The sequence below is a fragment of the Pseudophryne corroboree genome, chromosome 1 (assembly GCF_028390025.1).
Source record: "Pseudophryne corroboree isolate aPseCor3 chromosome 1, aPseCor3.hap2, whole genome shotgun sequence".
Lineage (NCBI taxonomy): Eukaryota > Metazoa > Chordata > Amphibia > Anura > Myobatrachidae > Pseudophryne > Pseudophryne corroboree.
Genome location: NC_086444.1, coordinates 1,243,097,485 through 1,243,105,443, shown reverse-complemented (window position 1 = coordinate 1,243,105,443; position 7,959 = coordinate 1,243,097,485).

Below are 7,959 nucleotides of genomic sequence, written 5' to 3'. Positions count from 1 at the left end.
ATATATCTATGTATATCTGTCTGACTGTGCTGAGTGCTCACTGCTCACACAGCTTAATTGTGGGGGAGACTGGGGAGCAGTTATAGCAGGAGTACAGTGCACACTTTTGCTGCCAGTGACCACCAGTATATTGTCTGCCTGAAAAAGTTAAACACTCCTGTGGTGTTTTTTTTATTTATTCTATAAACGCATTCTGCTGACAGTGTCCAGCAGGTCCGTCATTCATTATATTATATAAATATTTACCTACAGTAGTGTTATATTTTTTTCCCCATCTCTATCATCTTTATCATCTCTATATTAGCAGACGCAGTACGGTAGTCCACGTCTGTAGCTAGTGCTACCTCTGTGTCGTGACTACTAGTGCTCGGCCAAAATTGTAAATAATATACCTCTACCCGTGTGGTGTTTTCTTTTTTCTATCTTCATTCATACTAGTCTAGTACTAGTTAGTTTAGCAGTCTGCTGACAGTGTCCAGCAGGTCCGTCATTATATTATATATACCTACAGTAGTGATATATATATATATTTTTTATATCATTATCATCTCTATACTAGCAGACACAGTACGGTAGTCCACGGCTGTAGCTACCTCTGTGTCGTCAGTGCTCGTCCATAATTGTATACCTACCTGTGGTGGGTTTTTTTTTTCTTTCTTCTTCATACTAGTAGTTTAGCAGTCTGCTGACAGTGTCCACCAGGTCCGTCATTATATTATATACCTACAGTAGTAATATATTTATTATATTATCTATACTAGCAGACGCAGTACGGTAGGCCACGGCTGTAGCTACCTCTGTGTCGTCAGTGCTCGTCCATAATTGTATACCTACCTGTGGTGGTTTTTTTTTCTATCTTCTTCATACTAGTAGTTTAGCAGTCTGCTGACAGTGTCCACCAGGTCCGTCATTATATTATATACCTACAGTAGTAATATATTTATTATATTATCTATACTAGCAGACGCAGTACGGTAGGCCACGGCTGTACCTACCTCTGTGTCATCACTCGTCCATAATTGTATACCTACCTGTGGTGGGTTTTTTTTTCTATCTTCTTCATACTAGTAGTTTAGCAGTCTGCTGACAGTGTCCACCAGGTCCGTCATTATATTATATACCTACAGTAGTAATATATTTATTATATTATCTATACTAGCAGACGCAGTACGGTAGTCCACGGCTGTAGCTACCTCTGTGTCGTCAGTGCTCGTCCATAATTGTATACCTACCTGTGGTGGGTTTTTTTTTTCTATCTTCTTCATACTAGTAGTTTAGCAGTCTGCTGACAGTGTCCACCAGGTCCGTCATTATATTATATACCTACAGTAGTAATATATTTATTATATTATCTATACTAGTAGACGCAGTACGGTAGGCCACGGCTGTACCTACCTCTGTGTCGTCACTCGTCCATAATTGTATACCTACCTGTGGTGGGTTTTTTTTTTCTATCTTCTTCATACTAGTAGTTTAGCAGTCTGCTGACAGTGTCCACCAGGTCCGTCATTATATTATATATACCTACAGTAGTTATATATATATATTTTTTATATCATTAATTATCATCTCTATACTAGCAGATGCAGTACGGTAGTCCACAGCTGTAGCTACCTCTGTGTCGTCAGTCACTCGTCATCCATAAGTATACTAGTATCCATCCATCTCCATTGTTTACCTGAGGTGCCTTTTAGTTGTGCCTATTAAAATATGGGCCCTCATTCCGAGTCGTTCGCTCGTTCTTTTTTTTCGCATCGCAGTGAAAATCAGCTTAGAGCGCATGCGCAATGTTCGCACTGCGACTGCGCTAAGTAATTCTGCTATGAAGAAAGGATTTTTACTCACGGCTTTTTGTTCGCACCGGCGAACGTAGTGTGATTGACAGGAAATGGGTGTTACTGGGCGGAAACACGGCGTTTTATGGGCGTGTGGCTGAAAACGCTACCGTTTCCGGAAAAAACGCAGGAGTGGCCGGAGAAACGGGGGAGTGTCTGGGCGAACGCTGGGAGTGTTTGTGACGTCAAACCAGGAACGACAAGCACTGAACTGATCGCACAGGCAGAGTAAGTCTGGAGCTACTCTAAAACTGCTAAGTTTTTTTTGTTCGCAATATTGCGTAAACTTCGTTCGCACTTTTAAGATGCTAAGATACACTCCCAGTAGGCGTAGACTAAGCGTGTGTAACTCTGCTAAATTCGCCTTGCGACCGATCAACTCGGAATGAGGGCCATGGAGAACAAAAATGTTGAGGTTCCAAAAATAGGGAAAGATCAAGATCCACTTCCACCTCGTGCTGAAGCTGCTGCCACTAGTCATGGCCGAGACGATGAAATTCCATCAACGTCGTCTGCCAAGGCCGATGCCCAATGTCATAGTACAGAGCATGTAAAATCCAAAACACAAAAGATCAGTAAAAAAAGGACTCAAAAATCTAAATTAAAATCGTCGGAGGAGAAGCGTAAACTTGCCAATATGCCATTTACCACACGGAGTGGCAAGGAACGGCTGAGGCCCTGGCCTATGTTCATGGCTAGTGGTTCAGCTTCACATGAGGATGGAAGCACTCAGCCTCTCGCTAGAAAAATGAAAAGACTTAAGCTGGCAAAAGCACAGCAAAGAACTGTGCGTTCTTCGAAATCACAAATCCACAAGGAGAGTCCAATTGTGTCGTTTGCGATGCCTGACCTTCCCAACACTGGACGTAAAGAGCATGCGCCTTCCACCATTTGCACACCCCCTGCAAGTGCTGGAAGGAGCACCCGCAGTCCAGTTCCTGATAGTCAGATTGAAGATGTCAGTGTTGAAGTACACCAGGATGAGGAGGATATGGGTGTTGCTGGCGCTGGGGAGGAAATTGACAAGGAGGATTCTGATGGTGAGGTGGTTTGTTTAAGTCAGGCACCCGGGGAGACACCTGTTGTCCGTGGGAGGAATATGGCCATTGACATGCCTGGTGAAAATACCAAAAAAATCAGCTCTTCGGTGTGGAAGTATTTCAACAGAAATGCGGACAACAGGTGTCAAGTCGTGTGTTGCCTTTGTCAAGCTGTAATAAGTAGGGGTAAGGACGTTAACCACCTCGGAACATCCTCCCTTATACGTCACCTGCAGCGCATTCATCATAAGTCAGTGACAAGTTCAAAAACTTTGGGCGACAGCGGAAGCAGTCCACTGACCAGTAAATCCCTTCCTCTTGTAACCAAGCTCACGCAAACCACCCCACCAACTCCCTCAGTGTCAATTTCCTCCTTCCCCAGGAATGCCAATAGTCCTGCAGGCCATGTCACTGGCAATTCTGACGAGTCCTCTCCTGCCTGGGATTCCTCCGATGCATCCTTGAGTGTAACGCCTACTGCTGCTGGCGCTGCTGTTGTTGCTGCTGGGAGTCGATGGTCATCCCAGAGGGGAGGTCGTAAGACCACTTTTACTACTTCCACCAAGCAATTGACTGTCCAACAGTCCTTTGCGAGGAAGATTAAATATCACAGCAGTCATCCTGCTGCAAAGCGGATAACAGTCCTTGGCATCCTGGGCGGTGAGAAACGTGGTTCCGGTATCCATCGTTACTTCAGAGCCAACTATAGACTTGATTGAGGTACTGTGTCCCCGGTACCAAATACCATCTAGGTTCCATTTCTCTAGGCAGGCGATACCGAAAATGTACACAGACCTCAGAAAAAGACTCACCAGTGTCCTAAAAAATGCAGTTGTACCCAATGTCCACTTAACCACAGACATGTGGACAAGTGGAGCAGGGCAGACTCAGGACTATATGACTGTGACAGCCCACTGGGTAGATGTATTGACTCCCGCCGCAAGAACAGCAGCGGCGGCACCAGTAGCAGCATCTCGCGAACGCCAACTCTTTCCTAGGCAGGCTACGCTTTGTATCACCGCTTTCCAGAATACGCACACAGCTGAAAACCTCTTACGGCAACTGAGGAAGATCATCGCAGAATGGCTTACCCCAATTGGACTCTCCTGTGGATTTGTGGCATCGGACAACTCCAGCAATATTGTGCGTGCATTACATCTGGGCAAATTCCAGCACGTCCCATGTTTTGCACATACCTTGAATTTGGTGGTGCAGAATTATTTAAAAAACGACAGGGGCGTGCAAGAGATGCTGTCGGTGGCCAGAAGAATTGCGGGACACTTTCGGCGTACAGGCACCGCGTACAGAAGACTGGAGCAACACCAAAAACGCCTGAACCTGCCCTGCCATCATCTGAAGCAAGAAGTGGTAACGAGGTGGAATTCAACCCTCTATATGCTTCAGAGGATGGAGGAGCAGCAAAAGGCCATTTAAGCCTATACATCTGCCCACGATATAGGCAAAGGAGTTGGAATGTACCTGTCTCAAGCACAGTGGAGAATGATTTCAACGTTGTGCAAGGTTCTGCAACCTTTTGAACTTGCCACACGTGAAGTCAGTTCAGACACTGCCAGCCTGAGTCAGGTCATTCCCCTCATCAAGCTTTTGCAGAAGAAGCTGGAGACATTGAAGGAGGAGCTAAGACAGAGCGATTCCGCTAGGCATGTGGGACTTGTGGATGGAGCCCTTCATTTGCTTAACCAGGATTCACGGGTGGTCAATCTGTTGAAATCAGAGCACTACATTTTGGCCACCGTGCTCGATCCTAGATTTAAAACCTACGTTGTATCTCTCTTTCCGGCAGACACAAGTCTGCAGGGGTTCAAACACCTGCTGGTGAGAAAATTATCAAGTCAAGTGGAACTTGATCGGTCAACAGCTCCTCCTTCACATTCTCCCGCAATTGGGGGTGCGAGGAAAAGGCTACGAATTCCGAGCCCACCCGCTGGCGGTGATGCAGGGCAGTCTGGAGCGACTGCTGATGCTGACATCTGGTCCTGACTGAAGGACCTGCCAACGATTACTGACATGTCGTCTACTGTCACTACATATGATTCTCTCACCATTGAAAGAATGGTGGAGGATTATATGAGTGACCGAATCCAAGTAGGCACGTCAGACAGTCCGTACGTATACTGGCAGGAAAAAGAGGCAATTTGGAGGCCCTTGCACAAACTGGCTTTATTCTACCTAAGTTGCCCTCCCACAAGTGTGTACTCCGAAAGAGTGTTTAGTGCCGCCGCTCACCTTGTCAGCAATCGGCGTACGAGGTTACTTCCAGAAAATGTGGAGAAGATGATGTTCATTAAAATTAATTATAATCAATTCCTCCGTGGAGACATTCACCAGCAGCAATTGCCTCCAGAAAGTACACAGGGAGCTGAGATGGTGGATTCCAGTGGGGACGAATTGATAATCTGTGAGGAGGGGGATGTACACGGTGATGAATCGGAGGATGATGATGAGGTGGACATCTTTCCTCTGTAGAGCCAGTTTGTGCAAGGAGAGATTAATTGCTTCTTTTTTGGTGGGGGTCCAAACCAACCGTCATTTCAGTCACAGTCGTGTGGCAGACCCTGTCACTGAAATGATGGGTTTGTTAAAGTGTGCATGTCCTGTTTATACAACATAAGGGTGGGTGGGAGGGCCCAAGGACAATTCCATCTTGCACCTCTTTTTTCTTTAATTTTTCTTTGCGTCATGTGCTGTTTGGGGAGTATTTTTTGGAAGGGCCATCCTGCGTGACACTGCAGTGCCACTCCTAGATGGGCCAGGTGTTTGTGTCGGCCACTTGGGTCGCTGAGCTTAGTCACACAGCTACCTCATTGCACCTCTTTTTTTCTTTGCGTCATGTGCTGTTTGGGGAGTGTTTTTTGGAAGGACCATCCTGCGTGACACTGCAGTGCCACTCCTAGATGGGCCAGGTGTTTGTGTCGGCCACTTGGGTCGCTGAGCTTAGTCACACAGCTACCTCATTGCGCCTCTTTTTTTCTTTGCATCATGTGCTGTTTGGGGAGTGTTTTTTGGAAGGGCCATCCTGCGTGACACTGCAGTGCCACTCCTAGATGGGCCAGGTGTTTGTGTCGGCCACTTGGGTCGCTGAGCTTAGTCACACAGCTACCTCATTGCGCCTCTTTTTTTCTTTGCGTCATGTGCTGTTTGGGGAGTGTTTTTTGGAAGGGCCATCCTGCGTGACACTGCAGTGCCACTCCTAGATGGGCCAGGTGTTTGTGTCGGCCACTTGGGTCGCTGAGCTTAGTCACACAGCTACCTCATTGCGCCTCTTTTTTTCTTTGCATCATGTGCTGTTTGGGGAGTGTTTTTTGGAAGGGCCATCCTGCGTGACACTGCAGTGCCACTCCTAGATGGGCCAGGTGTTTGTGTCGGCCACTTGGGTCGCTGAGCTTAGTCACACAGCTACCTCATTGCGCCTCTTTTTTTCTTTGCGTCATGTGCTGTTTGGGGAGTGTTTTTTGGAAGGGCCATCCTGCGTGACACTGCAGTGCCACTCCTAGATGGGCAAGGTGTTTGTGTCGGCCACTTGGGTCGCTGAGCTTAGTCACACAGCTACCTCATTGCGCCTCTTTTTTTCTTTGCGTCATGTGCTGTTTGAGGAGTGTTTTTTGGAAGGGCCATCCTGCGTGACACTGCAGTACCACTCCTAGATGGGCCAGGTGTTTGTGTCCGCCACTTGGGTCGCTGAGCTTAGTCATCCAGCGACCTCGGTGCAAATTTTAGGACTAAAAATAATATTGTGAGGTGTGAGGTGTTCAGAATAGACTGAAAATGAGTGGAAATTATGGTTATTGAGGTTAATAATACTTTGGGATCAAAATGACCCCCAAATTCTATGATTTAAGCTGTTTTTTAGGGTTTATTGAAAAAAACACCCGAATCCAAAACACACCCGAATCCGACAAAAAAAATTCGGTGAGGTTTTGCCAAAACGCATTCGAACCCAAAACACGGCCGCGGAACCGAACCCAAAACCAAAACACAAAACCAAAAAATTTCCGGTGCACATCCAGGATCTGCCGCTTTCTCACCTGGGAAGCCGCTATAACACTTGTCAATGTTTTTATTATTTCTCATCTTGGTTATTGTAATCGACTCCTCATTGACCTTCTGCTCTTCTGTCTTACCCTCTTTCAATCTGTTCTTAATGCCGCTACCGTCCTCAGGTTCCTCTCACATCACTTCTTTGCTGTCCCCATCCACCATTCACTACAGTGGCTCCCTGTCCCTCTCAGAAGGAAATGAAAACACCTATTGCTCACTTCCTGCTGCACCTCTATGCTCTTCCAATGACTGCTGCCTCACTCCACCCTGATCACATCCTCCCACATCCTCCCACTCCTCACTCCAGGACTTCTCCTATGCTGCCTCTGTCCCCTGGAATTCCCTCCCTACTCTGTCAGACACTCACCCAGATTTGCTGGCTTCAAAGTGTCTGGGACTCCAGGTCGACAACAAAAAGGTCGACACACCTTAGGTCGACGCCAATTGGTCGACATACCTTAGGTCGACATGGACAAAAGGTCGACAGGAACAATGTCGACATGGAAAAAGGTCGACATGAGTTTTTTATGGTTTTTTTGGTGTCGTTTTCTTCGTAGAGTGACCGGGAACCCCAATTGGTGCACCGCTTCGCTCGCCATGCTTCGGTCATGGTGCCTTCGCTTCGCTCGGCACAAATTACCGTTCCAATCGTAGTCCACGTGGATCACTAAGTATGAAAAGATTCCAAAAAAGAAAAAAATTGTGAAAAACTCACGTCGACCTTTTTCCATGTCGACCTTGTTCCTGTCGACCTTTTGTCCATGTCGACCTTTTGTCCATGTCGACCTAAGGTGTGTTGACCAATTGGCGTTGACCTAAGGTGTGTCGACCTTTTTGTTGTCGACCTGGAGTCCGGATACCGGCTTCAAATATGCCTTCCAAAATCCTCAGTTTAGCCAAGCCTGCCATTAGTCCTCCTAACTCTCCAGCCTATACAATAATTAGCTTTACTCTCCACTCCCCCTTGTACCCACAAGCCCTCTTGAATGTAGGCTCCTGCAGGCAGGGCCCTTTTTCCTTCTATG